Source organism: Cibotium barometz, chromosome 27, assembly GCF_041138505.1.
Source record: "Cibotium barometz isolate CiBa-2024 chromosome 27, ASM4113850v1, whole genome shotgun sequence".
In the NCBI taxonomy this organism is placed as follows: Eukaryota; Viridiplantae; Streptophyta; class Polypodiopsida; order Cyatheales; family Cibotiaceae; genus Cibotium; species Cibotium barometz.
In genome coordinates this window covers 44,841,291-44,858,482 of record NC_141072.1, presented here as the reverse complement: position 1 = coordinate 44,858,482, position 17,192 = coordinate 44,841,291, and positions in this window count along the sequence as shown.

Here is a 17,192-nt window from a genome sequence, read left to right as displayed (position 1 = left end):
ACCCCAGAATCAGTTGAATCTAAAATCAGATTTGAATCATAAATAAAGGGACTTAACAAGAATTTTCGTATTTATAGGAGCATGGATTGAGGTCGTCATGGTAGAAATGATAACCCCAACTCGATGAGGAAGAGCTCGACTTGGATGCTCGTAAAACTCTTTAGATCGCAGCCTGGACCTTTCAAGAGTGAAGGGAAAAACTTGGGTGAGGCCATGGAAAAGTGGATCGAAGCAATGGAAGAGTACTTCGATGTCACCAGGTACAATGAGAAGAGCAAAATGACTCTTGCAAGGCTGAAGATAGTAGAAACAGCCAGAGTGGCATAGAGAAACCACTGCAAGACAAACCATCTGGATCGGAATACCCAGACATGGAATGATCTCAAAATTTACCTAAGGACGAGATTCTGTCCTCCTGGCTTTTTGGAAACAAAGATGAACGAATTCTTAGAGTTAACCCAGGGGAGCAGAACTATTGAATTATATCACCAAGTGTTGGCTCTCCTCCTCAAATACTCACCACCACCGCTGGATGAAGAACAGCTGATGGCCAGGTTCATTCAAGGAGAACTGAACGAACCTTTGAATATCCTAGTGAAGAATGCCAAGCCAGTTTCCATGGCTGAAGCAGTGCGGATGGCGAAGGATTTTGCCAAGGGATATTTTCATCTCTCCTCTCTCCTATTTCAACTAGATATTTTCATCTCTCCTCTCTCCTATTTCAACTAGATCCAAAAAGTAAGCTAAACTGACCCAAAAATAGTCAAAAATTGACCAAATTGATCTAGAAAATTCTAGAATCAGTTTGCTTGGTTAGAGGCTCACTTTTTCCTATAAATAGAAACCTCCCCCTTTGTAAAAGGTTAATAGTGTTTATGCACTGTTACTCTACTCCTACCTAGAGCCAATTACATTGAAATTCAATTGTTTTTGGCTTAATCCTCTCCAAAGTAATTGGTGCCACTCTTGCTTCAAACAAGAGTAGAACCCTCAATCCCTCAAGCCAAAGGAAAGCTTACAACTCCATGTAAGCTAAAAATTTTCACTTTTTAATTTAAATCTATGGTTTTCTGATTTTCTTGTTTTTTATAGTTGATTAAAGTAAACTCTGATGCTATGCCTTGATGAAAAGGCCATCCCCTTCTCTTCTTTACAATTCAGCCTTTCTTTATCCTATAATGATTAACAAATAGATTGATTAAACTTTTCTAATTGTTTACTCTCTTGGAAATTGAAAATTGTGTAGATTAGAGTCCTTTATATCTAATTGGGGTCAATTTAAATTGAAAATAGAATGTTAAAAATTAAGAAATGGTCAGCCATACAAAAAGGAGGTTATGGTAAAATTTTCTTGAATTTGGTGGAAAAGAAAGTGTATTTTTATGTTATTCTAAAAGAGTAATTCCCACCGTTTGTGCATTCTAAAAGAAATATTCTAATCCATGTACATATTCACCTATGAATATGCATGGATATCACTCATATTAAATTATTAAAATATTAAAATTAATTTCTATGCATTGAAAGATGCATAATGAAAATTTTTATTATAAAAGTGTTGATTTTATTGAATTTAATTTCTATGCATAGAAAGATGCATAATGGAAATATTCTTATTATAAAAGTGTTGTTTTCATTGAATTTAATTTCTATGCATAGAAAGATGCATATGAAAATATTCTTATTATAAAAGTGTTGTTTTCATTGAATTTAATTTCTATGCATAGAAAGATGCATAATGAAAATATTCTTATTATAAAAGTGTTGTTTTCATTGAATTTAATTTCTATGCAGCATAGAAAGATGCATAATGGAAATATTCTTATTATAAAAGTGTTGTTTTCATTGAATTTAATTTCTATGCATAGAAAGATGCATAATGGAAATTTTTTTAATTATAAAAGTGTTATTTTCATTGAATTTAAAAATTTTATCATAGAAAGATGCATAAAGGATTTATTTTCATTTCAAAAGTGTTATTCTCATTAAAATTGATTTTATGCATAGAAAGATGCATAAAGGATTTATTTTTATTTCATAAGTGTTATTCTGAGTTGATTTTTATGTATAAATAGATGCGTAAAGAATTTTTATATCAAAATTAGAATTCTCTTAAATTCTATGTTTAAATTCTATGAAATGATGTGAATCAGATAGATGTGAATGAAGGGATGGATAGATGTGATGTGAATAGAGGTGATGAGATGTGAGGTAAATAGATGTAATGAGATGTGTGATGTGAATCAGATAGATGTGAATGAAGGGATGGATAGATGTAATGTGAATAGAGGTGATGAGATGTGAGGTGAATAGATGTGATGAGATGTGTGATGTGAATCAAATAGATGTGCATGAATGGATGGATAGATGTGATGTGAATAGGGGTGAAGAGATGTGATGTGAATAGGGGTGAAGAGATGTGAGGTAAATAGATGTGATGAGATGTGTGATGTGAATCGGATAGATATGTGAATGAACGGATGGATAGAAGTGATGTGAATAGAGGTGATGAGATGTGAGGTGAATAGATGTGATGAGATGAGTGATGTGAATCAAATAGATGTGCATGAATGGATGGATAGATGTGATGTGAATAGATGTGCATGAATGGATGGATAGATGTGATGTGATGTGATGTGATGTGAATAGGGGTGAAGAGATGTGAGGTGAATAGATGTGATGTGAATCAGATAAATGTGAATGGATAGATGAGATGTGATGTCATGTGAATCAAGATGTAAATGAATGATATGGGATGTGAGTGGATGTATGTGAAAGAATGGATGTGAATGTATGTGAAAGAATGTGATGTGGATGTGTATACGAAAGAATGTGATGTGATGAAAAGAGATGTGAATGTATGTGAAAGAATGTGATATGGATGTGTATGCGAAAGAATGTGATGTGATGAAAAGAGATGTGATGTGACATGAATATATGTGGATGTGAAGTGATAGATATGAATGTATGAATAGATGTGGGGGTAGTCATACAGGTGAACGATTGGATGAATGTGTATGAATGAGATATGATGTGGATAGAAGTGATGTGATATAATGTGGATAGAATGTATGTGTAATGGGATGGTTATGAGAATGTATGTGGTGGGTATGAATGAACGAATGTGATGGATATGAATGAATGTGATGTGATGGGTGTAAATGAATGTGATGGACGTGAATTGATGTGATGTCATGTGAATCAGGATGTGAATGAATGAGATGTGATGTCATGTGAATCGGGATGTGAATGAATGAGATGTGATGTAAATTGGGATAGATGTGATATGTGATGTGAATGATTATGATGTGATGAGAATGGGAATACAGATGAAATAAATGAGGATTGATGTGATGAGAATGGGAATACAAATGAAATAAATGAGGATTGATGTGGAACAATGTGGAAAGACAAGAGTTCACTATAGAAACTGTATTTATGACCTGTTTTTAAAATGATTGTTTTATGTCAAGGAGTCAATGGAGGACGTCTCGCGTAGCAAGGTCAGCCGAGGTCTTGACCAGCCTCGGTTCGATTAAAATGGTGAGCTTCCAGTACGATGGATAAGGGACCAAGGAAGCGGCCTATGAGTGAAACGCTAGGTCACCTTCGAAGGATCCTAGAGGGTGCTAACTATACGATGCCCAGGCTCTGGGTCGCCAAAGATACCTACACATGCATCGTGGAAGATATTGAAGGATCTCAACATGCGCCAAAGAAGGTGGATGCAGACCCTGCAGGTATTTGATTTTGAAATCAAGTACCGCCCAGGCAAAGAAAATGTGGTAGCAGATGCCCTCATCAGAAAAGCCTCCTTGCTTACAATCATAGTGGTGTCAAATCCATTGATTAATGAAGCAAGAGAGAAGATCATGCAGGATAGATTCTTTGGCCCTATTGCTACCCTACTTATGCAGGAAAGCAAAACTCATCTGTTGGTTGATCTTGCTGATCTTCAACGGAGAATCTATTTTGCTATGTGAATATATTGCCGAGTACTATGAGCTACTATGAGCTAGGAACCATTGAAAAGGCCCTGAGTGGACAGGTGGTGAGCATTCTGGTTGCCAATGATGCCATAGGTACACCGATGAAGGAATGATTGAAAATTAGGATTCAACCGGAGATTTTGGAGGATTATGATCAGTGATACTATGATTTCATTAAATGATTGTTTTAAAGACAGCTGAATCTGTGAAAAGGCAATTTCATATTGGGTGTGTAAGTGGTGTGACTAGTTTTAAGTTTGCATGAATATCCGGCTAGGAGGCCTGGGAACTCTTTTCCTTGGTACCCGGGACAAAACCTAACCAAATTCCTAATTGGATCCCATCACTACAGTGGTTGGGCAGTTGGCTAACCCATGGGACTAGATGGGGTTAGGCTGGACTGATGGATCCCTAAATTGAGACTCAATTCTATTATGGTACGATAGATGAAGTAAATCTCGGACAAAAATTGTTCTATGGAAAAGAATCAACGGAGGTGCCGCTCAATGAGGAAAAAAGCGTTGGTCTCTATGATCCAAGTGCAATCTTTTTCCTGATCTGACTATGGGACTTACGGGTTCGGTCACATCAGTTCAGTTAGTTAAGGCTTTTGACTATGTTAGAGAAAAATTATCCTGGAGGAATCGCCCGTGCTTTCCGGGCAAGGGAAGTTTTTTCGGGTTCGGTTTTGGAAGAACCGATGGATTAGTCTCTTGTCCGGATATCCGTGGGGCGAGGCCCTGAGTGAGGGACCCTACCCCATGCAAGAAGTGCTACTTCCTCTGCTAGCACCCCTGAATTCATTGCGCGGTGGGAACAAGGATCTTTCACTCTTCTTGAACTCTAGGAAAAGTGCAAAATTTATATTACTATATTGGGTTTCTCTCTCTTCTTTTCAAGTCTATATATTCACCTTTTTCTATATTTTTTAAGGAAATTCAATGCTTATTTTATTCTAATGTGCTTTAGCTCTACGTAACTTCAACCACTATGACTATGAGTGAAAATTCATAAATGTGCTTAAATTCTACGTAACTTCAACCATTATGAGTGAAAGTTCATAAATGTGAAAAGCTAGTACTCTATAAAGTAACAAAACAAGTACGAGAATATTTCTGACTTATGTAACTATGCAACTATATTTCTAACATAAGTACAACATGGAATTAAAAGATGTTGATTGGAAATAGTGGCATTTAAAAAAAAACTTGAATATATCTTAAAAAACACTTAGTATTTTGAAAAGTTTTTTTTTAGCGTGATTAAACACACTTAAGTTCTATTCTAGTGTATTTTCATGAAGTTATGGTGGTTGTCATTGGGCAAGTTTTCCTCATTCAATAGCCACTCGTCTCCATTGAATTTACCTCCATTCAAATCGTTAATCTCTCAAGAAAGCCTCTAAGCTTTCACCTGAATCTCCTCTTTCCTCACATACTATTTATGCATGGACAACAATGAAGAGAGATTTCACTTTTTGGTACCTTCAAGTGGAACCAAAAAGTCATATTTGCCTTCGTTGATTTTCTATACTCGATTCTTTTACTACCAGTAAGTGTTATTGTATCAAGAAGTGTTGATACAGTGCTCAATAGAGGTATGGATATGTTTAGAAGGCATTAATTTTTATGTTATTTGAAACACAAGTGTCTAAAATTAATGATAATGTTATACTGCACAATATATTTTTACAAAGAAAGCAATTAATTACAATTTCACTATTGTTTTATATTCTGTAGAACATCAAAAACAATTCTAAGAAACGATTTATACATGTGGACCTGGATGATGAATATGCTCCTCTCTATAATAAGAGAACATAGGCTTCTAAGGTCAACTCTCTTATGTAATGCACAACAGGCCAAGGAAATAAGGAGAAAGCATGTTGATATATAGGTGGAAGGATCAATTTACTACCTACATGATCCCTCGACCCAACAACCACCTAAATTTTCAAGCCTAACTTCTTTGATCAAATATGTTTGTGAGGGCAATTCTGGCTTGGTTTGTTACACAACAAGGCTTTCTAGTCAAGTGCAAAGCATTTGGATATCATCACAAAGGATGCTGATAATGAAGGAAGCTCATATCAAGCTATTAAATGCTTAACTGTCTAACAAGGAGAATGAATGTAATGAGTTGGTAGAAGTTGTTCATGCTCAGCATTTCAAGAACCATGAATTGGAACAAAAAGCAAAGGATCTAGAGGCTAAGAACAACAAATTAGAAGTGGTATTAGAGAAGACAGTCAAACATGGGCCCACCTCTAAATTGGATGCACGTGTATGAGTAAGAGAACAAAGACCATTTACTGCATTGTCAAAAAATAATGGAAACTATAAATGTTGTATACATGCCGAGACTGATAAGCTAAAGAACCTTAAACAGGAAAATGGAGCACTCTCACAAGTCTTTTCAAGATAGATGGTGAAGTCTACACTTTCTCATTCAAAGTTCAGAACAATTAGTGATGATCTCGTGTATGCACAATTACAAGATGTGAAGAATGCACTTACTACAACTAAACCTCAAGGTATTTGTGACAAAGTTGGTTTGAGTAGAGAATCCTATGCAATGATCTACAGATAAATGGATGTAGGTTTTAAGTTCGTGTTGCAAAACAAAAGGGTAACTCCATTGCCATGCCCTTTTAGTATCAGAAAAGAAAGGCAACAATTGAATAACAATGTCCTTGAACTCATTGGTAAGCCTAAACACATAGTTCACTCGCATGCATTCAAGCATTATGCTAAAGAAGTGACCTTTAATTTGAATCCAAACAACAATTATGTCTTTGACGTGTGCAAATTGCAAGCTACAATGGTGAAGTTCTATGATATGTCTGTTCAAGAATTTGGTGGCACGCTAAAATTTGTACTAAAACAAAGAGTAAGTTTGACATAGATGAACATGGCATTGGATCCTTCCATAAAGCCAGGTGATCCTCAATACTTTAGTGTTCAATCTAAAAATGAAATTTGGTGGCTTGCAACATTTGAGGTTCCAAAAGAGGACCATGAGATCCTAAAGATATTTTTCAATCTAATAGAAATTCCTACTATGGTTCAACATCAAAAAGCAGGTGAAATTCTACATGTGGATTGTTTTGGAGACTACTCAGTGTATTGGCATCTTGCAGGAGGTGATCTGAAGACACTAAAGTGCATGTTTGGTGTCTCAAATGCTACAAATGCAAAGATTGCTTGTTTGTATTGCATGCGCTCAAGAAAAAAGGATAAGAATGGAAAAAAGGCATGGAATATGTATATTGGGAAGAATGGTGCACCGAATCATGCTCAATTCATATAGAATGGCAAAACAATGGTTAGCATGGATCCAAAGTGGGACCCTATACTTGACATTCCTTTAACACAAGTTCATCCTCATACACTACATGATGTTTGTAGAATTATGGAAAATTTGCTTTATGAATATATATGTTTTGCATATAAGATGCAACCGACGTTAGAGGCCCAAGCAATGTGTAAGAGAGTGAAGGAGGTTCTTTTATGCATGGGTCTACACAAAGGGAAAGTTGAAATCAAGAAAGATGAGAATGTTAAATTTGTAGCAATGTGATGAGCTATGGTGGATCAAATGCAAGAATCAACATCATTAACAAAGAGATTAGATGATGATTAAGATGAGATTAGTGAGCCGCATTAACTGATAGCTTAATGTAGGCATGGATAATCAAAAACCAGCAAATTCTCATTAGGCCAATGCCTCAATTTATAGAGTTTACATCCAAGCATCTAATCCCACTGATCTCTCCTTGATTCACTCCACCTCTTTTGCTTGATTCTCTCCACCTCTTCCCAGAATATCTCCACACATCCTAAATCTTCTCATGCTACCCTTTATTCTCTCCCAGTAGATACCTCTCACCTTTTCACAACTTCTCACTCATTTACAGATTCTCTTTTACAGCCTCTTGCTAAGGGCTTGTTCCCGCACACACCCTATTCACTTGTATATTTCAACACCTCCCCTCAAGTGAATAATCCTAGCATACCTGGACCCTATACCAAGTTTCCCTCTTACTTGGTAGCCCGCGACTAGTGCCTCAAGTCCTAAACTCGTAGTCCTTGACACTCTCTCTCTCTCTCTCTCTATGTGTCCAAGGCTACTACAAGTGCCCATGACCTTGACTAAACATATACTTCTACCACATGGCCTACATCATCGGTGGCTCAGAGGTGGTTTTACTCTATTGGGGTAGGTTACATTGGGTTGTGGGGTTTCTCTCTCTCTCTCTCTCTCTCTCTCTCTCTTAGAAAAGATGATCTGACTCCACTTCCTTAGGAGCCTCCATGGTTAGTATGCGGGGAGTCTAGATCTCTGAATTTCAATCTAAAGTTATAGGGATCTGTATTAGATACCCCAATGGTTAGTATGCTGGGAGTCTAGATCTGGGGCCTTAGAATTCAAATGAGCTCAACTCCTTTCAAAGACATCAATAGCAATTAGTTTAGCAGAGGATTAAGCTAAGAAACACAAGATTTGACCAACATTGAATGCTTAATCTCTATTTTACCAAAGTCACCTACAGATTTGAGATGCAGAGCTTGATTCCACTTCTCCTTGAGGAATTTCACAAATCTGACATCACCAGCATGTAGAGCACCCTTGAAAACCCTTGGGGCCAAGAGGAATTAGACCAAATTCTTCTAGTGGAGACAAGATCTTAGTTTTGCTTCCAAAAATAGGCGCTTGTAAATTCGCGATTTCCAGCAGCAGCAGCCGATGGTTTGACAATTTGAGATGATAGGCTAGTGCGTGGGAAGCTTGGCTAGGTGTGTGAGATCCCTGTTCCCACCGAGCAACAGATTCGGGGTACTAGCAGCGAAAGTAGCACTTCTCGCGCGGGACAGGGGTCCCACATTCAGGGCCTCATCCACGGATATCCGGACAAGAGACTAATCCGTCGATTTTTCCAAAAACCGGACTCGAAAAAACTTCTCTTACCCGGAAAGCACGGGCGATTCCACCAGGATAACTTTTTTCTCTAACGTAGTCAAGACCATTACTGATCAAGCTGATCCGATTGTACCTATAAAGATACTCGGTCAGATCAAGGAAGAAACTTGCACTTGGATCATTGGGATCAACGCTTTTTTCCCTATCAAAGAGGCACAGATTCCTATCCATAGAACAATTACTATCCGGGATTTACTTTATCTATCGTAATAACAGAAATTGAGTCTCGATTTACGGATCCATCAGTCCAGCCTAACCCCATCCAGTCCTATGGGTTAGCCAACCGCCCAACCACTGTAGTGATGGGATCCAATTAAGAATTTGGTTAGGTTTTGTCACGGGTGTACCAAGGAAAAGAGTTCCAAGGCCCCCTAGCCGGAAGTTCATGCAAAATAAAACTAGTCACACCACTTACACACCCAATATGAAATTGCCTTTTCACAGATTCAACCAGTTTTAAAACAATCCTTTAATAAAACCATAGTATCACTGATCACCATCTTCCAAATTATCCGGTTGATTCTTAATTTCCCATCATTCCTTCATCAGAGTATCTATGGCATCATTGGCAACCAGAATGCTCACCACCTGTCCACTCAGGGGCTTTTTCAATAGTTCCTAGCCCATAATACTCGACAATATAATCACTTATAAAAATCAAGATGGACTCTCGTTGAAGATCAGCAAGATCAACCAACAGATCCATATAAAGAGCCATGGACTCATCCATTGAAGACCAGCAAGGTCAATCAACCAGATCCATGCCCGGTTTCACAAAACAACTCTTACTCCTTGTTCCAATATCTTCCTCGATGCACGTGTGGGTATCCTAGGCGACCCAGAGCCCGAGCACCGTATGGTCAGCACCCTCTAGGATCCTTCGCAGGTGACCTAGCGCTTCACTCATAGGCCGCTTCCTTGGTTCCTCATCCACCGTACCGGAAGCTCACCATTTTAATCGAACCGAGGCTGGTCAAGACCTCGGTCGACCTTGCTACGCGAGACGTCCTCCATTGACTCTCCGCCGTCAGCATTTGCAACTTTATCAGTTAGGTCTCCATGACCTTAATCACAAGACGGTCAAAATGCTTTCCCAGCATTCTTGACATAAAACAGTCATTTACAAACAGCATTTACAAACAGTTTACAAATACAGTTTCTATATTAACTCTCATTTTTCCACATTATCCCTCATCAACCCACATTACTTATTCCACATTCCATTTATATGTGTACTCATCCAATCACATCATTTTCTATCTCCTCACTTTAGATTCCTTCACATCACATATCATATATTCACATCCATACATATATCCACATCTACATCCACATTCACATCCATACATCCACATCTACATCCATATATCCATTTTCACATCCACATCTACATGCACATTCACATCCATACATCCACATCTATATGCATACATTCATATCTACATTCATACATCCACAACTCCATGCATACATCCACATCCACATTCACATTCACATCCATACATCTACATCTACATGCATACATCCACCTCCACATTCACATCCACATCTATACATCTACATCTACATGCATACATCCACATCTCCATGCATACATCCACATCCACATTCACATTCACATCCATACATCTACGTCTACATGCATACATCCACCTCCACATTCACATCCACATCTATACATCTACATCTACATGCATACATCCACATCTCCATTCACATCCGCATCTATACATCTACATCTACATGCATACATCCATATCTCCATTCACATCCAGATCTATACATCTACATGCATACATCCACCTCCACATTCACATCCACCTCTATACATCTACATCTACATGCATACATCCACATCCACATTCACACTCACATCCATACATCTACATCTACATGCATACATCCACATCTCCATGCATAATAAAATTCTTTTAATTAATCTAGGATGATAGTTCCTAGAATATGGTAGGAAGTCCTCTTTTCATGCTTTGAATGAAATTATTTTATGTGTAATTTTTATAAAAAATTTACCATAGCTCCACTGCTATGACTGATAAATCTCAATTATCTTAAAAGATAAAGCTTATCATTAAGGGAATGATTAGAACGATCCCTAATTGGATCATTAACCCATAATGGATTGAATCATCAATATTCATGAAATACATAAACTAAAAGCATAGGGAAAGCCATTAATTTAGTCTTAAGCATAGATTAATCTTGGATTAAGAAAAAGCTTTATGAAAAGCTTCATTTGGATTGAGAATAGGTCATGAGTATGACCATTTCTTGAGTGTGAGAGAGATATTACATAAAAACCATTAGAATTAAGCATAAATAAAAATTTATGTAATTCTTTACTATCATTCATTAATTACTTCAATAGCATTCAAAAAACCATTTCAATTAAGCTTCTCAAGCTTGAGAGGGGTTGAGAAGAGAGAAACATTGAGAAATTATAGAAAAGATCAAAATTCACCACACTTATCTTACAAATTGCTTGATTCTTTGTTCACGGTAGAGGCCCCCAACCAATCAATTGGTTTAGTATGTTGATGGAGCCACCAATGGAGATTGAAGAAAGAGGGAAGCTCCAATTTCTTACAAATTGGAGAGAATTTTAGAGAATAGTAAATATTAGCATTATTTCAGCATAGTTCTAGAATAGTAAAATTCTCCTCCTTTTTTTCAAAGGATTCATGTTCTATTTATAGGAGAGGGAGGCTCTAACCACCAAAGCTAACTGATTTCTAGAATTTTCCAATTTCAGTTTGGTTGAATTTGAACTAGATTTGGACCTAGTTTGGTTCCTTTTTTATTCAGTTTGGTTCCCTTTTGATTTGGTTTGGTTCAAGAGAGAGGAGAGATAAAAATATCACATTATTTTTTAGTTTAAAACTCATTCAAGCATGTGAAATATGCACCTCCTTTAATGGACTCCCCTTCCTTACATATGTGTCAAAATGGAATGATTATACCCAAAATATCTCATATTTTTAATATTGCTCATAGTTTTTTACTAATAAACCTTGTACATTTTCAACTCTTCATCTTATGTGAGCATTTACTAATTTTTGGATACTCAATTTATCTCATTTTTTTGATATTACTCATAGTTTTTTACTAATAAATCTTGTACATATTCAACTCTTCATCTTATGTGAGCATTTACTCATTTTTGGATACTCAATTTATCTCATTTTTTTGATATTACTCATAGTTTTTTACTAATAAACCTTGTACATATTCAACTCTTCATCTTATGTGAGCATTTACTCATTTTTGGGTATCTTCTTTTACAAATAGGATTTATCTCCTCCCTACACATGGATTGATGCTATTTACTCATTTTTGGGTATCTTCTTTTACAAATAGGATTTATCTCCTCCCTACTCATAGTTTTTTACTAATAAACCTTGTACATATTCAACTCTTCATCTTATGTGAGCATTTACTCATTTTTGGGTATCTTCTTTTACAAATAGGATTTATCTCCTCCCTACACATGGATTGATGCTATTGGCCCATAGGAACCTTAATTGGACCATAATCCAAAAATTTCTGAAAATCTAGACCCTTAGGCTAAGGTCCTTTATATCCATTTCCAATTAATTCCAATTGCACATTGGAAAGTTCTTTTTGAATTTCTGTTTCAGGGGAACTTATTTTAATAAGATGAGTTATTTTTCTATCCAAAAATATTCATAATTTGAATATTCTCTCTCTAGAATATTTTCTCTCTCTATGTCAAAACAGGCAGAGACGAGATCTCTTATATTTCTGAAGAGGAAATTGATTACAGGGGGAAGATGCTGGACATTTTGAGAGGGTGGGGAGGAATCTTACAAGGTGGGGCTTGAAGGGTTTGGGCCAATGTTATGGTGGCAAGAGGGAGATAAAGCCCCTCCACCAGCTGGGGGTACAGAGGCTATTTGAAAAAGGAGCTAAAAACTTGATTATTTCCTAATCCTAATTAACTAGGCAATTAGAAAGATAATGAGCTCATAAATTTGATAGATTCTAAGCTAGGCTCTGATACCATGTTAAATTTACAGCAATGTGATGAGCTATGGTGGATCAAATACAAGAATCAACATCATTAACAAAGAGATTAGATAATGATTAAGATGAGATTAGTGAGCAATTAACTGATAGCTTAATGTAGGCATGGATAATCAAAAACTAGCAAATTCTCATTAGGCCAATGCCTCAATTTATAGAGTTTACATCCAAGCATCTAATCCCACTAATCTCTCCTTGATTCACTCCACCTCTTTTGCTTGATTCTCTCCACCTCTTCTCTCAGAATATCTCCACATCCTAAATCTTCTCATGCTACCCTTTATTCTCTCCCAGTAGATACCTCTCACCTTTTCATAGCTTCTCATCATTGAAGAGGATAAAGAGATATGTTTGTAGTTGTAGCCTTGCCCTAAACCCTCTTGAACTGTTAACGTAGTCTTCCCCTTGTCCTATTTTCTTAGACCTTTATATTCTAATTGTTAAAGACGTGGAGCTCACATGGTGTGCAAGAGTATGAGACTATGCAGAGTGTGATAAAAACTCAAAGTGAGAGCAAAAAGTGCAAGAATGATTAGCACGAGTACTTCTTTGATCAATCTGAAATGAAATTACAAGGGCTTTTAATGGGCTTGGCTGAGCCTTATCTTTGGCTAAATTAAAGGCCTAAATCACAGGAGATTCTACCTAAAAGGTACTGACATCTCTACACCTAAATCACAAGAGATTTTACCTAAAAGGTGCGGACATCACTACTTAGCTAAAGGCTTAAGTGTTGAAATATACAAGTGAATAGGGTGTGTGCGGGAACAAGCCCTTAGTAGTAGCAAGAGGCTGTAAAAGAGAATTTGTAAATATGAGAGAACCTGTGAAAAAGTGAGAAGTATCTACTGGAAGAGAATAAAGGGTAGCATGAGGAGATTTAGGAGATGTGGAGATATTTTGGGAAGAGGTGGAGAGAATCAAGCGAAAGAGGTGAAGTGAATCAAGGAGAGATCAGTGGGATTAGATGCTTGGATGTAAACTCTATAAATTGAGGCTTTGGCCTAATGAGAATTTGCTGGTTTTTTATTATCCATGCCTACATTAAGCTATCAGTTAATCACTAATCATGTCTTAATTATCATCTAATCTCCTTTGTTAATGATGTTGATTCTAGCATTTGATCCACCATAGCTCATCACATTGCTGCAAATTTAACATGGTATCAGAGCCTAGAATCCATCAATTTGTGAGCCCATTATCTTGCTAATCACTTGGCTAATTAGGATTAATAGATAATTAAGATTTTTACCTCTTTTCAACTAGCTCTCTGCACCCCGAGCCAGTTGAGGGGCTTGATCTACCTCTAGGAGAAACATTAGGACAAAAACCTTTAGCCAAACATAGCTACACTCCCCAGCATTTAGCCCATCCAATTGGCGTGCCAAACCGCCTTCTACAGCTGTAGAAATTTGCGATTTTGTAGGCACCACTTTTCTGAAGCAAAACTGAGATTTCTTCTGTACCAGATGAAATGGATCTGATTTTTCTTGGCCCTAGGGGTTTTCAAGGGTGCTCTACAAGTTGGTGAAGACAGATTTTGATTTGATCAAGTCTACAGTGAGATCCAAGCTCTTCATCAAATCTGCAGGTGACTTTGGTAAAATAGAGATTAAGCATTTAATGATTGGTCAAATGTTGTGTTTCTTAGCTTAATCCTCTACTAGACTAATTGCTATTGATGGCCTTGAAAGGATTTGAGCTCATTTGAACTCTAAGGCCTCAGATCTGGACTCCCCACATACTCTATTTTTTGCACACAAAATAGAGGATTAATTTGCTAATCAATGATTAATCAGTACTAATCACTATTTTTTGGTGCAATTGAGGGTTCAAATTAACCATTAGGTATTTGATACAGATCCCTATAACTTCATATTACAATTCGGAGATGGTTTGACACTCCAACCATTCCGTACAGATTTGTTACCCTTGGTTTAATGTAATTTTTGGTAAAATTATGCTGGGTAATCATCATCTTGCATTTAACCCATGCACAAATTCAAGTTATTCATAGCCAGAGTTGCATTTAGGAATGTGTATAAGAATGAATGCTATATGCATTATGTATTGGGCACATTACATCATTGTAAAAATGGGATCAGACACTACCCTTGTCTAGAATAAGGCAAGAGGCAAGACCTCCCGCATAGATTTGGGTTTGCATTGCAGAATGACACAAGATAAACATCAAAAGCCCAAAAGAATTGTCAACAATACATTAAAACATGTTGCTCACATGGATCAAGAACTGATGGTCAAGCTCATGGCCCCAGCCATGGAAAGAAGAAGAACATCTCTTTCCAAGAGGAAGATCAACACCGAGAAGAAGAGCTAGACGAAGCATTGAAGGAAGACATGGACGCGTGAAGAGAAGCTGCCACGACAAAAGACTGAAGACAAGAGAAGATGTAAGGCTCCAAGAAGTGAGGAGCCATGTGAAAATCTCTAAGAGAGAGAGAGAGAGAGAGAGAGTGAAACCCCACAACCCAATGTAACATGCCCCAACAGAGTAAAACCACCGATGATGTAGGCCATGTGGTAGATTTATGTGTGAGCACTTTAGTCAAGGTCACGGGCACTTGTAGTAGCCTTGGACACATAAGGAGAGAGAGTGTCTATGAGTTCAGGGACTTGAGGCACTGGTCTCGCAGACTATCAAGTAAGAGGGAAACTTGGTATAGGGTCCAGGTGTGCTAGGAGTATTCACTTGAGGGGAGGTGTTGAAATATACAAGTGAATAGGGTGTGTGCGGGAACAAGCCCTTAGCAAGAGGCTGTAAAAGAGAATCTGTAAATGTGAGAGAACCTGTGAAAAGGTGAGAAGTATCTACTGGGAGAGAATAAAGGGTAGCATGAGGAGATTTAGAAGGTGTGGAGATATTTTGGGAAGAGGTGGAGAGAATCAAGCAAAAGAGGTGGAGTGAATCAAGGAGAGATCAATGGGATTAGATGCTTGGATGTAAACTCTATAAATTGAGGCATTGGCCTAATGAGAATTTGCTAGTTTTTGATTATCCATGCCTACATTAAGCTATCAATTAATTGCTCACTAATCACATCGTAATTATCATCTAATCTCCTTGTTAATGATCTTGATTCTAGCATTTGATCCACCATAGCTCATCACATTGCTGCAAATTTAACATTAAGCGGGTTATTTAGGAGGAACACTTACACACCCATAAAGGACGGGAACTACAAACATAAAGGGTGGACACAAGGAAGACTATGAAAATTACGCAAAATCAAGATGATGGATAATTTTTGTTGTTTTGTCCAAATCAAGATGATGGATAAGATTATCTGCAAGACCAAGGCCGATGTGAGCAAGTGCCTTGTCATTACGCTTCAGCAGGACTTTACCATTGGTGACAATGGTGTGCCTTTAGGTTCTTCTTCATTTCCTTGGCAATCTCCCAGACCTGAGAAGTCTTATCTTTGTCTGCCAAGTAGGAAAATTTGTTCCAAAGAATGTTTGCAAAGAAAGAATCTTTTCCAAAGCTTTGGAATGAGTGCATGCTTCACCTACTACAAGCTGATTCTGATAGTTGAGTCCGATAGCTGATTAAGACAACTATCTCTGATAGTTTACTCCAGCTACTACTATGCTGACATGGAATCAGCAGAGGTCGAAAGCTGACATGGCATCAGTAAGTCAAAATTGGATGCAGAATTTCCAGGTCAAAATTTGCTAACCTGGAATCTGATTTAGATGGTTGATTCAAATAGCTGATTTTGTCAACTTATTCAGACATCTAACTCAAACATGTGATTTAGAAGACAGCTGATTCAACATTCAGATTCCACCAGAACTGATTTTGCATTTGAATTCCATGAGCTGATTTCGTGTTTGGATTCCATCAAACTGATTCTGCATTCGGAAAGTAAACCCGGCCAAAAAAGTAAACTTGGCCAAGAAAGTAAACCCAACCAAGAAAGTTGGTGAGCTCTAATGTATAGCAATTACAGGTGAACTATTCAACAATGCGCACACAGTAGTCGAGCAATGATGATGAGACCAATAGGTGTATACATTGGTGAGCTCTAATGTATAGCAATTACAGGTGAACTATTCAACAATGCGCACACAGTAGTCGAGCAATGATGATGAGACCAATAGGTGTATACATAGGTGATTACGTGTGCAGAGGTCACTCAA